The sequence below is a fragment of the Anser cygnoides genome, chromosome 4 (genome assembly GCF_040182565.1).
Source record: "Anser cygnoides isolate HZ-2024a breed goose chromosome 4, Taihu_goose_T2T_genome, whole genome shotgun sequence".
NCBI lineage: Eukaryota > Metazoa > Chordata > Aves > Anseriformes > Anatidae > Anser > Anser cygnoides.
The window spans coordinates 72,227,512-72,247,549 of NC_089876.1; the positions used below are offsets into that span (position 1 = coordinate 72,227,512).

Below are 20,038 nucleotides of genomic sequence, written 5' to 3' on the forward strand. Positions count from 1 at the left end.
GTAGGGAGATAATAACATTTATTACCTATTACTAACAAGCTAGAGAAGTGAGAAACAGAGGAAAGAAACCAAGAACACCTACCCACTCTCTTCCACCTCCTCCCTCTGAGAAGTGCAAGGGAACAGAGAATGAGGGTTGCGGTCAGTCTATAGCACTTCATGTCCACTGCTCCCTCACGGTCACTCTCTGCCCCTGCTCCACGCAGGGTCCCTCCCACGGGATGCCGTCCTTCCCAAACTGACCCTGCGGGGGCTGCCCACAGGCTGCAGCTCTTCAGGAACTGCTCCCACATGGCTGCGTACCACAGGGTCCATCCCCCAGGAGCAAACTGCTCCAGCACGGGTCCCCCACGGGCGGCAGCTCCCCCCAGACCCCTGCTCCTGCGTGGGCTCCTCTCCACGGGCTGCAGCTCCGGCCCGGGGCCTGCTCCTGCGGGGGCTCTCCATGGGCCGCAGCCTCCTCCAGGCCACATCCACCTGCTCCACCGGGGGCTCCTCCACGGGCTGCAGCGTGGAGATCTGCTCCGTGTGGGACCCGTGGGCTGCAGGGGGACAGCCTGCTCCACCAGGGGCCTCTCCACAGGCCGCAGGGGAACTGCTGCTGCCTGCCTGGAGCACCTCCTGCCCTCCTATTGCACTCACCTTGGTGTTTGATATTTACGCGGCCCTCATCATCGCACTGAGAACTGATGCATCGCTGAACATTGAACCATCTTCAGTGCATTTGCCCTTCATAACGCTCCTGTGAGGTAAGGTAGTACTATAATTTTCAATGTGCAAATGAAGAATTGAGTTACCAGAAAACTAAGGTTCCAGTAATTTAGAGGTACTATCTTGAATAGTTAGAACAGGTAATTAGACCTAAGTCTCCCAAATCTTGAGCTAAAGCTCAAACTGCAGAACCATCTTCCTCCTTCTACAAGAGAAACTTTTGCTGTTCCATATCATACACTACCTAAGTCATACCCTGACTGAGGCTGTTTCTTTTCTCTGTTGGCTTATTGAACAGATATTCAAGCACAGACTGTTAGTTAAAGGAGAAGAATCCCTGCTTCTGGAAAGCAGGATTTCTGCCAAACTGGGCTTTTCAGTGGCACCCAGGAGAGCACCAGTATCTGTTCTTTTGGCAGAAGGGATATGTGAAAAGAGTGAAAGAAAGAAAGCACTGTTTTAAACTAAGTTTTCCCTCATGTTAGTGATTCCAGATGAGTCAAATAAATAGCAAAGATTCTGGAATAAATGAGTCACTTGCAAGTGCTTTTGCATATGTTTTAGTGTATATTCCTGGAGAGAGGAATGAAGTTCTGTGCTAACTTTCTGCAACACAACATTTTTTGTTGTTGTTTTTGTGTTCTGAATATTTTATATACATACATATATATGTAAAATGCCAAATTGAATTCATTATACCTCAGACTTCAGAAATTGCTCTGTTTTCCTGACCAGAAACCAAGTAAGAACTTCAGAAGTGGGCCTAATGGTTCTGTGATTATAACACAATATTATCAGTGTGTTCTTTAAAATGTCAGCATGAGGAGAAAAAAAGCTATGGGATATTATTTTCTCATTATTATGGTGCTCCTTTGAATACTGTAAAAAACATCAAACACACATATTAGAAACAAAGGAGGACAGAGTAATTGAGATCATGCTGAGCTCTTTGTTGCTCTGGATAGATTGTTTTTGATGTCCAAACTAGCTCAGTAACTCGTTTTATCTCTCTCTGGAATTACAATGCAGCCTGCAGCATCAACATGTCTGCCCAGACAGCCAAAAACCATGGCTGAAATTCTGACCTTTTTGTATTTTCTCATAACTAATAAGCAGTTAAGTTAGAACTTTTTTTTTCCTCTCCTGAAGATACTTCTGATACAAAACAAAATACCAGAAGTGTTATATTTATGCAAAATTCTACTAAAGTTTCATTTTACTTTTCTTCTGAAGAAATCTTGTTATGGAGAGCACCTGAGTGTATGAAGCAGCACAGCTTCTTTTCACAAACCACAGATCCAGTTACCTCACTGCTCTGCCTTACAGCATGGCCTTTTTGAACAATATGTATGTTTCCAAAAGTATTTTAGGAAATCTTCAGTGTTGAAATTAAGTGTTCAGAAATGTCACGTTCATTGAAAAGTGTCTGAATTTAATCACAAAAGTTGCTAGATAGCACTTTTAAGACTGACTGATGTGTGAACTAGCTAACCTGTTTCCTCTAGCTGCTGCAGTCCTGGCGAACAGTTGTCACTTATTTACCATGTCTTTCAAGGATGTCATCTGTCAGTAATTTGGTGTCTCCGCTGGCTTTCTCTGTTGGCTTTTAGGCAGGAGAACATCTGTCTTTGATTCTTCAGGATCCTGCTTTGAGCCCTACATAAACATTTGCAAATATATTCCCAGTAATCTTGAGCCTCTGGGGTTGTTGCTTTACTAACTGATAAGATCCACTTTAATGTCTTGTAAACTGTATGTATAGACATAATAATTTGACCAAAGCTAACATTTTCTGCTGGATATTATATGATGCCTGGAGCTCTATAGACCTAGAGATAACAAGGGTAAAAGCTGGAATGCCTGTTTTCAACATAAGAACTGGGAAAATACGTTAAAATTCCTTAAGAAAGGAGAGCTGTCCAATCACATAAGAACAAAATTCTCATGTGTTTAATTCTCAGCTAACAACTTGCAAGTTTATGATGACTTCATTATTAAACATGCCTATCAAATGCTTTGTTGAAAACCTAAAACCTCATAACTAAAATCCAAGTATCCCTTTCCGACGATATTGACAATGAATTATATAGAACATAGCAAAAAAGCTGTAGAATTGCTTTCTACTATCTGCAACTGGATCTGCATGTGAGGATCATGCATAAAAAATGTGAGATTTGCCTTGAAGCATTTTTTATCATCTGTGGTTGTTTATGAGATGGGTGAGATTTCTTAGGCATTTCTTTAATTGACTGGAATGCTTCATTCAATGAAACAAGCAGCTGAAACGCATAAAGCAATCTTCTGCCAACACTACATATTTTCAAATATTTGCAGATTTTTATAAATGTTTATATTTTCCAGATTAAAATTATTTCAATTATTTTAAATAATTATTCTTTTATAAATTACATAATAAATAACTTCGTTCATTGATAACAGATTTTTTTTCTCTACTTTTGTTACTTGCTGGTGAAGTGTAGGGGGATGTGGGTCCTAGAGATATATATGTATTGAAATATGTTTGTCTAACGTGGAAAAACACTGACGTTGAATAGAATGAGTGACTTGAGTTTGATAGCTGAGTGTTTGAGGAGGAATTGGAAACTATGGATCCTTTCTGGTGTCTGAATTAGTTCCTCTGAAGCACTGGGCAGACTGGGGCATTCACTTTAGAGTAAAAGCTAAGGTACAAAGCTGACACAGGAACAAACTTGCTCTTTTTCTCTGCGTCCATGTTTGAGCACACTTTTTGTTGCTTACTCTAATGTAAATCTGCAGTAAACACATTGAAGCAAAGGTTGTCTTCCAGTCTGACAGTACTGAGTTCACGAGTTCAACTTCCATTACAAATGCAAATTCTCTGCGTCTTTCTTCCTTTGTTTTAACCAGGAAGACCTGTGGCAGTTTTCAAAATTGCTTTTCTCCTTCCTAAAAATTATAAGTAGGAGGAACAGAGAAGAAGGAATTGGAGGATAAAAAAAGGAGAGGGAAGGGCCTGTTACTGTGTTGTTTTCAAAAAATGTTTTATCTTCCAACAGTGATTGAAGAGAATGTGACTGGTCAGAAGTATCAATTTAAAGCTTTGATAGAGGATATATTTTTTTGGTCATTTTTGTTGTTGTTTTGTTTTTTGTTTTGTTTTTGTTTTCTTTCACTCTCACATTTTCAGAACCTATCTCCTAACTTGAGAACCAGGGTGAACTATGATTATCCTTTCAAAGTCCTGGTGATTTGACATGATCTTTCTGATACCCAGCACCCATGGCCACTTGTCAAATCTGTGGCTCACTCTTCTGCACAGCACAAGGAACAGATGGGAAGGGAATCCAAAACCCTTTCTTGAAGTGGCACAAAGAGGGTTGGGGTGTACAATAACTTGAGTACAGGTTGAGTTTAAATCCCAAATGCACCATGCATGAGCTCTCTTCGTGGGACTTTATTTTTGCACACAGAGGTTTGACAAAAATATTGTTTGTACATGTGCAGTATAGGGTAGTATGCATTTGCACACAGTGTTTGTCACAAATGTTTCAGTGCATCTTTATATGAGACATGTACATTTGCAAGGTAAGGAGTATGTCTAGCAAAAAATGGCTTGCCTATTCCGCGTCTGTGGATAGGTATGAGTCAAAGGCAAGCTTTTGTCACTGGACTGGGGGTGACTTATTTTGGTTATGAAATAGATTATTATATAAGATACATTTTCTATATTATGCCTGAGTGTATATATATAAATATATTCTATAATGAATATACACCATATTTTGATTATACAGTGAAGAAATATTTTGGAGATACAAGTACTAGCACTAGTAGGAGATTATCCCTTTTGTGCAATTCAGCCACACTGCTGCAGGAGTTGGTTGTGTGACAATGGACAAGCTTCTGAATTAGCTAATCTTACAAGACAGAATAATGCAACATAACAGTGCAATGTATTGTTATCATTAAAGAAATAATAGAAATGATTTTGTTTTCTTCCACCAGAGGAGTTCTTTTCTTGCCAGGACAGTCAATACAAAAGTGGATCTGTCTACTTACAGAAGTGTTTCCAAAAAGACAGGCTGTTTTCTATAAGTGGTTTCACAGAATTATTAAGATCGTATTAATTAATAAGAATTATTAAGATCTTATATTAATTATTAAGATCTTATAGGATTAGTAAGAATTATTAAGATCTTATAGGTTCTTTGTTTGTGCCTTTACTTTTGGTCAGGCCACTTCTTCCGACTAGGGAGTGTCCTCATTGACTACTGAATGCTTATCAGCATGATCCCATAGACAAATGTAACAAGTTTGCAGGCTGTAGCTGTATTTGTAAAGTTTGGTAAAATTCTGTGGTTTTGTGTGTGTCCTTTTTCATTAAGTGCATCCAAGCACATCATTTATAGAACCATAGAATCATTAAGGTTGGAAAAGACCTTTGAGATTATCTGGTCCAACCATACACTTACCACCAATATCACCCACTAATAGATATAATAAATATGTAATATCTATTATAAGAAAAAAAAAGAATAATTTACTCCTCTTAAAGGTCCTCCCTCATATTTTTTTGAAAGTCGACATGATTAAAGTTTCAGTTGCTTTTTATGGTTTACAACCAAAACAAGGAGACAGCTTTTCACTTCCTTATTCTACAACTCCTCTCACTCATCTGATCTGTCTCTGCAGTGCAAAATGCCAGTTCTTTTAACCTTGTGTAATAAGACACTTCCGATAACTGCACTAAAGACACAAGAAATGTTTTCCTTGGAAGTGTAATTTTCTTTTTGAACAAAAATTAACACTACACAGGAGTTATGTTTTCTGGCTGGCTGGCAGTAATTAATCGGAAACTCCTGAGTACTAATTCATTGGAATCAGTCTGGAGTGCTTTATCTGATTTATTTTTAATTGAGTGATCAGACTTAATTTCTTTGCACAGATAAAGTTACTTATGTTTCATGTTACTTTTCTTTGGTTTAAAGAGGAACATTTTTAGGTGTTTTTTTTCCCCTCTCTCCTTACTAATTACACCATTGAGGTTCAGGCAGCACAAGGGCCAGGAGGGAAAAAAGCCTCTTTCCTATTTTCAGCATCCCAGGCCAGGCAGCTGTGCCCTGACTGTAATTCTGTTCCCCTGCCAATCGCTTCTAACATGAACTGGAGGAATCACTTTATGCCTCCTTTGGCTCTGTTTTATCAGCACTGATGCTTTGAGGGCAGTAATAAAGAAGCACTATCTTAATGACATCAGGAATGACCTTAATGGACTGGGAGATTGTTAGGAGTAACTTAGTGTTTGTGATTAGTTTTGAAGTAAGGGTAGGGAATCCCATAAGTGCAGTAGAGAATAAGGCAGGGAACTGGTAGCTACCTAGAAGAGGGAGCAGGGGGGAGGTAGAGTGAAAGGGTTCAGTAGAGCCATAGGGAAAACAGCCTTCCTAAAGGAAATGGTGAAATGAGTTAATTTTCTGAAAACTTGGGGCTCTTGCAAGGACTATAGGTGCAAGCTTGAGAATGCAGACAAATATTATAGGGAAGCTTGATGGATTCCACTAGTACCAAATGATTCTGCTGGTGTCATTTTATTTTTATAGTAAAGAGATTCTTATTTTCTTTCACCTGATAATTGTTTTGCTTGGGTTTTCAAGTTCCTTTATGGCATCTTTTACCCAGTACACATACAGAAATGATTAGTTTTTCTGACTAAACCTCTTCTAACCATGTAGATACTGTGCTGGTAGCTGAAGGTGAATCCCTTAGGTCATATGAAAATGCCAAAATGATATTCAGTCTAGCACAAGATCCAGTCCTCTCTGAATTGGTATGTCCACCTTTTTCACATAATTGAAGAGCTTTTTGTTGTCATCGCTTCAGTTATCCCCCAGCTTACACACAGACATAAGCCTAATTATTTTGCATCTAGCATGTGATTATTAGAACTCCTGACTTTATGACTAGATTAAAAAAAAAAAAAAAAAAGTCATGTATTCTTTACTTATCTGAACTGCTTTAAAGACACTGTGCTGCCAGAAACTAGAAAATGGATTAGGGGAAGGAGAATAGTGTTTCAGAATTTTTAGTTTTTGTTTTTAAAAATAAATAATTAATATATATATATTCATCAATATAGAGTTACATGGCTTTGGCACTTTAAAGTGTAGACATTTCTTGTTTTGTCGCCCATTTAAGTCTGGCACAGTGTGGCAGAAATTGAAGATAAGCTTCAAGATGACTTGTATGGAACAAATTAGTGCTGTCAGCTTTGTTCTTAATGTTGAATTGCTTTTAATCAAGACCCACGATCATGACAAGTACTCTTGTTCATCAGAACATCTGAGAGGGCCACTGTCAAATGTGAGTTGAGTGTGAACTACCTTCCCTCTCTCGGAAGAAGCCTCTTGGCCACATTTCTGGAGACAAACGAATGGGTTGGTGTAGGGGGATGGCTGCATAAACTCGTCCTCTTTGTAGGCAAGGAAAAGACATAAATCTCCTAAGATCCCAGTCTGGCACCTGGCCTAATCATTCAACCCATTTGATATTAATAAAGGGGTGGCCAGCAGGGAGAGGGAGGTGATTGTCCCCCTCTACTCTGCTCTTGTGAGGCCCCACCTGGACTGCTGCGTGCAGGCATGGGGCCCCCAACGCAAGAAGGATGTGGGGCTCTTGGAACGGGTCCAGAGGAGGGCCTCTAAGATGATCAGAGGGCTGGAGCACCTCTCCTATGCAGAAAGGTTGAGGGAACGGGGCTTGTTTAGCTTGGAGAAGAGAAGGCTCCCAGGAGACCTCATTGCAGCCTTCCTACTTTCTAAGTTTGGCATATAAGTCTACAATAATCAGCAGAAAAAAATGATCTGAAGAGTTTCTTTCTTTCTTTCTTTCTTTCTTTCTTTCTTTCTTTCTTTCTTTCTTTCTTTCTTTCTTTCTTTTTTCTTTTTTCTTTTTTCTTTTTCTTTTTTTTTCTTTTTTTTTCTTTTCTTCTTTTCTAAATCATCTCCTTGTTGCATTGTTTTGAAGCTAACTTTTAATTCAAATAGAATCTGATTGAGATAGAAATGAATTCATTGTTATCCAGTAGCACGATATTTGTCATCTAAATCTGTACAACTATAATTTGCCATTGACATCAAATAATCCTCAGCTCAGAATTAAAAACTTTAATTTGTTGTGTTTTTTTTTTCTTCCCTACAACCTGATATTATTTTCTTGTATGCGTCGAGTAGTGACACTTGTAAGAAATAGGAAACATTTTTTGTACGTTGATAGTATCCTTCAGATTCATTCGATAAAATTCAAATCACAGGAAATTTTGCTAGGATTTTCAGTGGGGCCAGAACTTTTAATCCTTAATGAAATGCAAATTGTTTTGCTCTAAGGCAAGTATATGAGGGCAACAATCATGGATAAAAGAAATTAAATGATGGCCAGATTATTCAGCTCCTTCCTTACCTTAGCAGAGATTTATCAAAATTTAATAATACCCTAGAGCCAAACTCCTTGTTCTTATAAGTGGTCATGGTTTGCACTCTCAAGCCTGAGTTGTAGTCCCCCATACTAGGCAACAGTGAATACAGAATTGTAGAATCATACAATCATCAATGTTGGATATCAGGCCTTATTCAGGTTACTCTGTGAAGTAAGAGATCAAGTTACTTTGACAAGACTGGAACCAGAGAAGCCTGGTTTTACTGCGTGTTCATAAATAAGTAAAGTTGGTATAATAAGGGGATTGGGCACATACCAAATTTTTCTCCTATATTGGAATACTTAAAGGCCAGTGAGCTCAAGGTCATGCAGTCATCCTTTCCCTGCCAGGGGGGAAGTCATCCTTCCCCTGCTTCTTCCATGCAGCTGCCTATCAAAATTAAACTTGTGCAATTTCATTTATCCTTGAGACCTTTCACGTTCTGTCCAGCTGAGCTGAAATTGGTCTGCAAGTTCAAAATGCACACATACAAATGCAGACAGGCACACACATGCGTAGACACATGATGAACGTGATCACATAAGCCCTCTGAGACTGGAAACCAGGGTAACAGAAAGGGACAGTATGAACAGAGAAAATATTATAAAAAGATTTGGCTTATTTTTGCCATTTGTCAGGAGAAAGGGAAATCATGTGTTATTAGTCTGGCTCATTGCTATTTTACCATGCTTTTATGCACAACTCTTTGTGTCTGTCCTGGGCAGGACTGAACACTTAACACAATGGCATCTCCCACTCTGATTCGTACTGTGATTGTACCTCACTTGACAAAGGCTTATGTGGATTTTCTTTTTCCAATGAAATTGTTCTCTGAACAGCATGTTCCCCAGCGTGTGCACAGGTTTCTGGATTTTGTCTTCTGCAGCATCTTATTAATGTCATTGTCATGGTTTTCATTTTAATTTTTATTTGTAAAGTTGCCATACAAGATAGTCTCAGCAACTGCCCTGAAAGTTGGTGGGAAAAACATTTTCCTGGGGATCATTAAAGAAGAGAACACACACAACCAGTTCTGTGTGGTTTAGCTTCAAAGCCCCAGGGAATCATCAAAAGTCTTTTCCACTCTCTTTAACCCTAGGGATGCTTCCTGGGATGCTTGTGAGCTTTGGCAGAAGTTGTTAGCATTGCCCCAAATGGTCTTCCTCATACTTGCCAGATTCTTTAGAGCTTATTAATATAATATCACTGTTGGCTACAAGTAAAATTTCTTGCCATCATCTTAGGGCTAACGTTACAGAAAACAAGGACTACAACACTGCTTAAACACAGGAATTCGTGCTGTTTTCAGAGCTGTTGTTTCTGAACATCGTGTGTTTGGGGGGTTTTGTTGTTTTGTTTTTCCTTAGTTCTGCTTAGCTCAGGAAAAAAAATCAAACAATTTAAACTTGATTCACAAAAGCTATAATTCTGTAATCTCTTGATATCCAATTTAAGATAGCATTCTGCTGTAGGTACAGAAGGGGCTCCAGGGGTCAGATGTGATAGCAGCTGTGACTGAAACCAATAAAAAGAGGATGAAGGCTTTATTCACTGATAAGTCACTTTCCTTCAAAATAAAATTATCCAAAACCATTATCTGTTGAGCAAGGAATGGATTTCATAGATGAGAGATTAAATAAATATTGTATTATGCTGCAAGCAGTTTTGTGTCTCAGTTTTTGTGCTACGAGTTTATTCAAAACTGCTTGTAGATCCTACTCAGAATTTCACAATTCAGTGATGATGACTGCAGTATAAGATGCAGTAAGTAAACTGATGCAGGTGACATTGTAATTTACCACTTATCCTGTGATTTTCATCTGTCTTTAACCATTTCATACCACTTAACTAAAACACAAAATAACCCATATTTCTTCTTCCATTTCTGCGAAGTAGTGGGTGAAGAGATTAAGCTTTCCCTTATGCCCAGAATTTTCTCCAAACTGATAATAAACAGATGAAAAGATAGGTATTGACAGAAAGTTGCAGCTGATTTGGATGCACTATCATTTGTTTATTTATTTACGTTACACCCTTCACTGCTGCATTAGATTTGTGCAGTCACTTCAGTAGGCATCCCACTGGTGACCCACGCTGTGTAGGCAAGGCCATAGTGAGCTGTGCTGTGGCATCTGGGGTGCGGAAGACATGAAGAAGTAGGCAGCATTTTGGGCTCTGGGAGATGAGTTTAGATTGCAAATCGATGACTACTTTATGTTACCATTAGAGCAGTTTTAACCATTCTTTTAAAGATAATATTGCTGAAGGTAAATGGAGCAGAATGTTCCCTTTTCCTTCTCTACAAGTTGTTAATAGCACATGAAAAGCATTTGTACTGACTAGTTGACCTTGTCTGACTTTGTTTTTACATCACTAGATTTTATGTGCTACACATATGCCATCTATATTCACCTGTGCTCAGGCTGCTTTCATTCTTACCTAAGAACCTCTCCCTGTCCCCTTTTATTCAATACACTGCTGGTAGAATTCATGCAGGCACTGACCCAGGCCCTCTCAAATTGTTGGTTTATATTTGTGGGGGTCCTCTGAAGAGCAACATTTAAGTCCCAAGCAGAGACCAGAAGCAAAGTATATGAGTGTCTAAGCAATATTTTCGGCCTACCTGAGTTCCAGTGCAGTTATCAACTGAACCCAAATTAACTGAAGTATTGAAACCTTCATGGAAGATGTTTTGATGTTATCCGAAAAGAGAAGAGAAGAGAAGAGAAGAGAAGAGAAGAGAAGAGAAGAGAAGAGAAGAGAAGAGAAGAGAAGAGAAGAGAAGAGAAGAGAAGAGAAGAGAAGAGAAGAGAAAAAAGAAAAAGAAAGAAAAGAAAGAAAAGAAAAGAAAAGAAAAGAAAAGAAAAGAAAAGAAAAGAAAAGAAAAGAAAAGAAAAGAAAAGAAAAGAAAAGAAAAGAAAAGAAAAGAAAAGAAAAGAAAAGAAAAGAAAAGAAAAGAAAAGAAAAGAAAAGAAAAGAAAAGAAAAGAAAAGAAAAGAAAAGAAAAGAAAAGAAAAGGAGAAAGGAAAAGAAAGGAAAGGAAAGAAAAGGAGAAAGGAAAAGAAAGGAAAGGAAAAGAAAAGAAAAAAGAAAGGAAAGGAAAAGAAAAGAAAAAAGAAAGGAAAAGAAAGGAAAGGAAAAGAAAAGAAAAAAGTCTTGCATTAAGCAATCTCTTATGCATCGGAAAGAGGAAATGAAAGGAAGCAAGGAAAGAGAACGCCTGTCTCTGCTTAACCTAACAGTGCAAAAATAGGGTGATGACAGTGACATGACCTATAGCTCTTTAATAATGAGAACATCCTCATCAGAAGTGGCTAGAGTTCAGGTATCACTGGATGATAAAACACAGATTTACCAAAGAGAAGTACTGATTATTTCCTTTGGAAATTCCCACCTAATTTGCTTTGCTTATGCTTGGTCTACAAGAAAAGTTTCACATCCAGAACACTGCAGGGTAGACTAGAAACTCCATTCAAGAAATTTTGGGTTGTTGAAACAAATTTTACAGTATCAGAATTTTTGGTAGCACTTTTTGGTCTGAAGGGAACCTGCATCATGTTATGCCTGTGAGATGCCCTGACTCTGAGAGTTGTACGTAAACCTGAAGAGCCAAATCCAATTCCTAAATTAGGCATATGCACATTTTATTAGCAGCAAATATTCAGAGTTTAAACAGTACACCTGCATATCTTTTTGTCACTTAGATTTTTTACTGAAAAATGTGTTTCTTTGCATAATACTGTTGTTCAGCTTACTACTTGCCTATATTTATTTTTGCTGTTGTTATTATATTTATCCAATGGTGCATCCACTTTGGGGGAGAATCCATTTATTTGTGTTTTGGTTTTAAAATTAAAAAAGGCCTTACCAATAAAAAAGGGGTAAAGAATCACAAGAAATGACAGACCTTCACAGAAAGCCTAAGGTCTTCCAGGGCTATCTGCAGTAAGTACAGCCTGCTCTATAGCACTTACAAAACACAGCTGTTAAAATAAATCATCCCTTGTGTTTTTCTTTTGCCCATTATACAGCATCCAGTCTCTCGTTTTGCCTCTTTTTGTACTTAACTTATGGCTTTCATGGCTTGTTACAGTTTTTCTGCGTTTATACAGCCATTGCCAAATATGTCTATGGAGACATTAATTGCATTTTTAATTCATTTAAGTAATGCCACTTACTTTAGGAAAACCTTGTGCAGATACCACACAGTGGCTTTTATCTCAACAATGGGCCTGTTTGTTTTATACTTGCATAAGGTGTAAGAATATGACACAGTGCATGATGGTTTTAGATGTTAATAGTCAGAGACACCTATAAATAAAAAACCTTTGCAACTGATGTTGACTGTCATTGCTTATCCTGACAAATGAAAGGCCACAGTGTGATGAACACTGTTTACAGGACAATAAGATCAGGAGGCAGGTCTTTATTAAGTCCCCAGCTAACAGCTCTTAAGGCTTTTATCACACCCTTGATCTTTCTTGCTAAATTTTTATTTAAGCTACTACAGGTTTATAAAGAGAATTTTTGACCTTTTCATGCATTAAACAGTAACCACGGAATATTTTATCATGGTTAACTTGAACTATTAATGGATGTCAATTCAAACACAGCAGCTTCCTTCTAACACGTTTATAAACAGTTTCTTCCCCTCTGTCAATATTATATTGAAAACAAGTGACTTCCCTCCTGTAAATAAATAAATAAATAAATAAATAATAAAAAAAGCCCTAAACCTTTTCAGGATCTCACAAATACAACTGAGGCAGATTTTAAGAGTTTTGCTCTAAGCAGTGTATTTCTTTAACTGAGGTTGTGTGTCATGCAGATGTCTAACAGGTCTCTGGGCAGCAGAGGAAAGTGTTTCTGCGTGTGTTCCTGACTAAATAAGAAGGAAGATCTGGAATAAGTTTATTCTATTTATTCTGTACCAGAAACTCATTGCAGAAAAGCAAGAGAAAGTGTCAGTCTTAACTTTTGTGCTCTTTGATGCGAGTAAGGAACTTCTGCCTGGAAGAGAAAGGGTTGATATTAATTTATATGAATCTATCTAGAGACAGAATAAAAGTGTCCCTTTAACTACATGTCGAACCACTAGCACACCACTTTTTTTTTTTTTTTCCCCCACAGGTTCAAAAAATGTTCTTTCTAGCAAGCACTGCTAGGTACTCTGGCACCAGTGAGTCACTGCAGCAGATACATGAATATATTTCATATAATATTTTCTAAAGCACTGTTCTGCAGACGTTAACTATGGTGCCACTCTCAGCAACTTGTAGAAAAATTATTAAAAACATCCAGCCATGGAAGCAAGAATGAAGGGATGGAGAAAAGATAATGTGTGATTTCATCATTCTTTAGAATATGAAACTCTCTTGTACATAGGTGTAATAGCGGCCAGTGTCAGTGCTTATGATGGTGGAAATGCTATTATTGATCCTAGCAAGACATTTTCTGCCCTGTTACACTGTAGTCTTTTAGAGAATATACTTCTAAACACATTTCACAGGGTGCTATATACTTAATTGCCAGACAAACATGTCAAGAAAGGAGCAAAATCTAGACATAATCTCAAATGGAGAATTAGAGAAAGAGCCCAGGAAAGCTAAAGCTCCTTAGATTCAGTCTTGGATTCATCTGCATAGATCTTGGCTGTCTGTTGCTGAAAGCCAGCATGTAGCACAGGTATGATTTTCTGTGTTGTCTGATGAATTTCTCTCTCTCGGGCCTCTGTTTTCCCCTGTAGCATGCAGAGGAACACAGCAACACTGGGAGCTCCTCAGAGTCGAAACTGAATTTGTGGCAAGATCCTATCACTTCCTAATTCCATTTAGGCCAGAACTATTGATACAACAGCCTATCTTGTAGACTTTTGAACTCCCATTTCTTGATGAAATAAATCAGGGAGTATGATAACAAAGAAAATAGTACTAAGAAAGAAAACAACAACCCAAAGTTCATGAAAGGGTAGCAAGAGCTCCCTGTAACATAGAAAATGAGAAAAACTACAAGATTAACTTGATTTTTTTGAACACAGGTTTGAAATAGCTCTAGGTTAATGTAGACCAAATTTGCAAGTGGAGTAAATGAGCTTAGTTTCTGTGTTCTCAGCTGAGCTGTAGCAATGTGTTGCTGTATTTTGACCCTGCTTCTCGTGGTGCTGTTGCGCATGCTAGCTATCCATATATATTGCTGTAGAGTACATCAAAATAAGTAAATAAATAAATAAATCTTGTCTTTGGATTTCTTAGTGATTTACATCCTCTTTGTATGTGTAGAAAGAATAAAAGGCAGTTTATCACTAGCTCTATATTGTATGGGAGGCTAGACTTCAGGCTCTGTTGTAGTGAGACTGGTCGGAAGGAAATCCTGCTAGTTTTTTCCAACTTATACTTGTCTGAAGTTAATGAACTTTGTCTGTGAAGCACGTCAATGTATGAGCTGGAAACAGTCTAATTCACTGCATTAAGAATCAGCTAAGTCATATGCACTTCTGTTAGGGTAGATGCTAGGTTTTGGGGGATTTTATTTTATTATTATTTTTTTAAACAGGAATTCAAGTTCTACATTTTAGACATCTTAGGTACTAATTAAATATTATTGTCGCTTGATGAGCTCCAAACTTCTGTACTATGAGAGTTCTTTTCATTATGTGTCAAAATATAATCCATTAATCTTCCCAGTGCAAATATATTCATTAATAAGAAAAAAAAAATCATAGGAAATCTGAGAAGCACAGACTCCCTTTTATCTTAAACTATGTAGGTGTTGTGGTTTAGCCCGGCCGGCAGCTAAACACCACACAGCCGTTCGCTCACCCTCCCCCTCCCTCTCTGGGATGGGGGAGAGAAACGGGAAAGTGAAGCCGGTGAGTTGAGATGAAGACAGTTTATTAAGACAGGAAAATAATAATAATAATAATAATAATAATAATAATAATAATAATAATAGTATTACTAATAATAATGTGTATGAAACAAGCGATGCACAATGCAATTGCTCACCACCCGCTGACCGATGCCCAGCCTATCCCCGAGCAGCCGGCCCCCCACCCCGGCCAGCCACCCCTATATATTGTTTAGCATGACACCAGATGGTATGGAATACCCCTTTGGCCAGTTTGGGTCAGCTGTCCTGGGTCTGTCCCCTCCCAGCTCCTGCTGCACCCCCAGCCTGCCCGATGGCAGGACAGAGGGAGAAGGTGAAAAGTCCTTGGCCTGGTGTAAGCACTGCTCTGCAACAATTAAAACATCAGCATGTTATCAGCGCTCTTCTCATCCTAATCCAAAACATAGCACCCTACCAGCTACTAGGAGGAAAATTAACTCTGCCCTAACTGAAACCAGGACAGTAGGTGTTGTCTTAAAAATTTAAATTAGCTTGATTGACTTGTCACTGTCACCCCTGCATTTTAACAGAGGATATTGACTATTGTTATTGATGTGGAAATAGGTGAACAAGGGTGCCACGCTTCTGCTTTCTGTCCTGTCAATCATTTCATAATAAACAGAAGGATCAAATGAGGGATCATTTGGTGGCAACCAATGAAGCAACAAGTAGCAAACCCTTAAGAAAGTCATAACTAAGAACTCCCTATTTTTGAATACTTTGTCCAGTGTAGAAGGTGAATCAATGTTAATACAAACCCTGGAACCGAACAGTGAATCGCATGACATCATTTCTTACAGTTAGGCTCTCTAGCAGAAACTTATCAAATCATGGCAATCTGCCCAGGCTTAATATTCAGATAATTCAGTGTATCTGTACCAGCTCACCTTCCCAAACAGTGCAGGTCCCACTGGGAGGAGGAATTAAATAAAACTTTTCCTGACCTATATTTTCCTCTGTCCTGAAAGAAAACACCTGTTTTTTTCTTTTCTGTGACTTACTGATTTAGGTTTGCTGAGGGAGTTTTACTTTCAGTAACCTAACAACTCACGTACGGATATAATTTACTGGGAAACTTTGCAGACCTGGAAAAAACATCTGCAAAACTCCTTCTTTTAATTATTTTATATTTTAGCAAGTTGTTCATAGCAACTTTGGCACACTTCTGCCAGGAATTTTGAGCATTAAAAACATGCTGTATTTTGGAGAATACTGTTGATATTCACTGATATAATTTGACATATCAAAGGATAGTGTAAAGTTTGCTTCATGTCAGGAGCATATTTTCTGCTTCTGAAATGCTGCGCTAGATATGCATGCAGGAGAGCTTTCCAAGAGAAAACAAAACAAACGAAGCCTGGAAAGGTATGACCTAAAAAAGAATCACCTGCCCTGCTGAGATCTCCCTGGCCTTCAGCCGTGGGTGCAGGGCAATTCTGAAGAAGCAGAATCTTTCCCACTTCCTGACTATCGTGTATGTATGGGAGAACGATGCTGCTGCCTGAAGCCTGCAGCCAGGGCTGGGCTACGTGGCAGAGAGCCTCCGCCAGCCTCCCAGCAAAGGAAGCAAGGAACGTGCGAGATGCAGGGCTTTGATTCTGCTCCTTGAATCTCTGGGTACAACATGCAGCAATCTGCACGGCTGTGCAGGGGAATGGGAATGGAGAAGATTAATGTGCCCTGACAAAGGAGCATTGTTTTGGCAGTATGCAGCCTGTAGGTTCCCAGATGCTCAGAAACCGCTTCCTGCACCCCTGCTGAAGGGCTCTGTTTCTCAGCTGCTCTGCACTGACTTGTATCTACAGAGTGCTGTCTTTCCTTAGATCCCAAATTATACAGGTACCTAATCCCAAACTGGCACTCATATTAATTAGCTTACCAATACACTCTTTTTAAACAGAGGATGTAGGTCAGGCATCTGATCCTTTCTTCCTTTTCGCCCTTTTTATTTTTTCTGTTTTCTCTCTTTCTTTGTTCAAAAAGCATCCATCAGAGAATACATGTTTAATTGCTTATTAGAAATTCAGTAACTAGTATTGTTACAAACTACTTAATACCTAGATGTAAATGGCAGTGGTATAACAACATTCTGATAATGGAATATCAGTGGCTAGTGAAAATAAAAGGATTTTTTAGAATACAAGGGACAGGGAGACGCTTTGAAAAACAGACCTTAGTTTCCAGGCCTTGTTTTAAAGGACACAGGACTAGAGAGAGTTAAATTTTTATCTCACCCCTCTGGTTCAGAAGGCACTGGCTCCAGTGACTGCTACACAGGTGTGACAGCAGCCAGAGCGGGTTTATTTAAACAATCGGATCAATATTAACAGAAAACGTATACCTTATTTACTCAGCCCTAGTTGTTATCCAGTTTTGAACAGAAGGCAGAGCCCTCAAGTAGGTTTTGACAGGTACGTAAAGCTCTTGGTCTTTTTGCATTTTTGTCTGTTTATTGCTGTAGTACCCAAAACAACGCTGTCTGTGTGCTGCTTTGCCATGCAGGCTCAGCACAGCCCAGGCAAAGCTGCCTTGCTCTAAAAAATGAGGAAAAGGGATCCAGGCAGAGGAAGCCAGGTCTGTTGGTGCCCAGATCTGGGTCATGACCTGAATAGCAGAGGCTACAGGTGGATGCTACTCTTGTGCAGGCTGAGGGGATTTGTCCTGCATACCATTATTCTGTGACCATCATATGGATGTTACATTATTTTAAAACATCTTTTTTTTTATTATTATTATTTTTTCCCAGTATAAATATTGTACTGTACGAGAACAGTAGTTTCTCATCTCCACTCCAGGTGGGCAAAGCTGGTGAGAAGCCTGTGCACCATGCAAGGCAATACTGAGCAGCATGGAGCTATCATCAGCTCAATGTAGGGCAATTGCACTCCATGTCATACCCTGCAGTTAGCTGCACAGATGAAAATTATTTTTGTACTGGTTTGGCAACGATGTGGCTGATCCTGAACCACTATATTCTGTGAGACATTGGCTAGTGATTTCCATTCCAGAATGGTCAGAATATAGAAAATTTGAAACTGGTCACTGAGTTTTACTTTTGTCTGATACTCGTAGTATTTAATTTACTTGTCCTATAACTGTGACCGTATTTAGGCTACTGTATGTGGTATTCCGGGCTTAATTAATCCCTTTGCCCTTGGGTTCTTTCTTAGACTTCAGTGACAATGGGATCAGGGCTTAGGTGACTAACAAGAAAGCTTTACTAATGTGTTGTAATTAAAGAACACAGTAAACCTTACCAATATGATGAAAGTCTGTAAACACATTTCTTAGTAATGCCTCTTTAGAGACATGGAGTCTTCAAGAAATGTTAAGTGTTGGTTTGTTTTTCTCCTGTAATTCATGGTGGGATATCAACAATAAAGTCACTAAACATCTCACAGATTTCTGTAACTCAAAAATAAAAATATTTCATTTAGGCCATTGCAAAGAATTTGATTTTAATTTAAAACTTTTTTCCCTTTTTTTTTGTCTTAAGAATATTTCTGCTTGTTTGTACCTTGAAAGAAAATGTTCATCTAATAATTAGCCTTCCTTTTTTTTTTTTTTTTCTTGAAAATGTAAGAACAGGATAGTTTACCAATTTGAAACTCTGCCTCCAGACAAATAAAAGTTTCAAGTCATGAACTTTATTAAATGTGTTGAGATCTACAAATTCCGTAGTTCTGATACCTTGACATTTTTTTTTTTTTCTTCTGAATTCTGCTGGTATGACTTCCAGGTTGTTGTCGTTAAAATGAGATTTAAATATGAGTGGAAGTGATATAAGTGCCAGGACTGCTGCTGTTACACAGATTCCTTACATACCGTGCCCCTTTTTGAATTAATGCTTTAGCTTTTTAGAGAGTTTGAAGGCCCATCCTTGTTTTTAGCAATACTTGCTCATTGGAGCAGAACAGCAATACGAATAAGCTTGTAAAAGAGCTACAATTTAGTAGTTAGAATCAGGAATAAAAAGAAAGCATTCCTTAGATTTGTTGTGTTGTAGTGATGCTTTTCTGTGACTAAATGATATTGACTGTTGTTCTTATTGGAGAGGAAATAAGTATGCGCTTGGAGCTACTCAGGCAACTATTCATCATTCTTTCATGCGACAGAAAGAATCCCCATGCCAGAATACAAAAATGTCAGCTACAGTAGCAGAAAATCAGTAGTCTGTATTAGAAAACTCAGGGGCTAATCAGAGCCCAATTTCCAGGCATGATGCACTTCTTCAGAAGCATTGCTTTAGGACATAACTCAATTCTCAGAACACCACAGTCTGCAACTTAATTCAAGCATTTAGGAGAAAATGAGAGTCTTTAAAATATACATTTTGTTCTTTATTGCTTTCTAGTGAAGCTTCGGTGTGGTACTGTAGTGAATAATGATAATATTCGTTCTTAAAATCTGATGCTGGCTCAGTCATTATGCCAAAATAAGATGAGAAGCCCTGCTGTGCAAGGTGATGAGACACCATTAATAAACATCATTTTTTATAACGTAATACTGAATATTGTCACTTGGTAAATGCACTATTAATATCTGTAAAGGTAAATGATTATTGCTTGGTTACTTTAATTTGTGGAAAATTGTGTTGGTTCATAACCACTTACTTAAATCTGAGTCCTAGTACAAAACAATAGGTTTAAAATTATATCATAGAATCTGTTGCCCTAATTGGAGTCAATTGAAAAAGAAAAAAAGAAAAAAGAAAAAGAAAAGAAAATAGATAAATAGGTACAGACTGGTAGATTCAATCTCAAAGGTGTCTAGAATTGTAAAGCTTACACAGTAGACTCAGAGAACCACAACTGTCTCTCTGGGTGTGAAGAAAATATAAATCATGCTAACCTATTTTCTGGCCATACTTAGATTTACATCCTCTTTGCAGCATATGGAATATGCTCTCTCTTAGTTTAACCTACTGTGCATACATTTACCCACAAATAGCAACAAATACAGTAAAGGTTAAACAAACAGAGCTTT

At 38.3% G+C, this 20,038-nt stretch overlaps 1 long non-coding RNA gene across 1 annotated transcript in view; it reads left to right on the forward strand.

Moving 5' to 3' along the window:
• The first annotated feature begins 596 nt into the window (after positions 1-596).
• The window catches only part of LOC106041252 (uncharacterized), a 120,153-nt gene continuing 100,711 nt past the window's right edge, over positions 597-20,038 (forward strand). Inside the window, exon 1 of the long non-coding RNA XR_007158632.2 lies at positions 597-749. This is a non-coding gene — a long non-coding RNA (uncharacterized lncRNA). The remainder of the gene's footprint in view (positions 750-20,038) is intronic.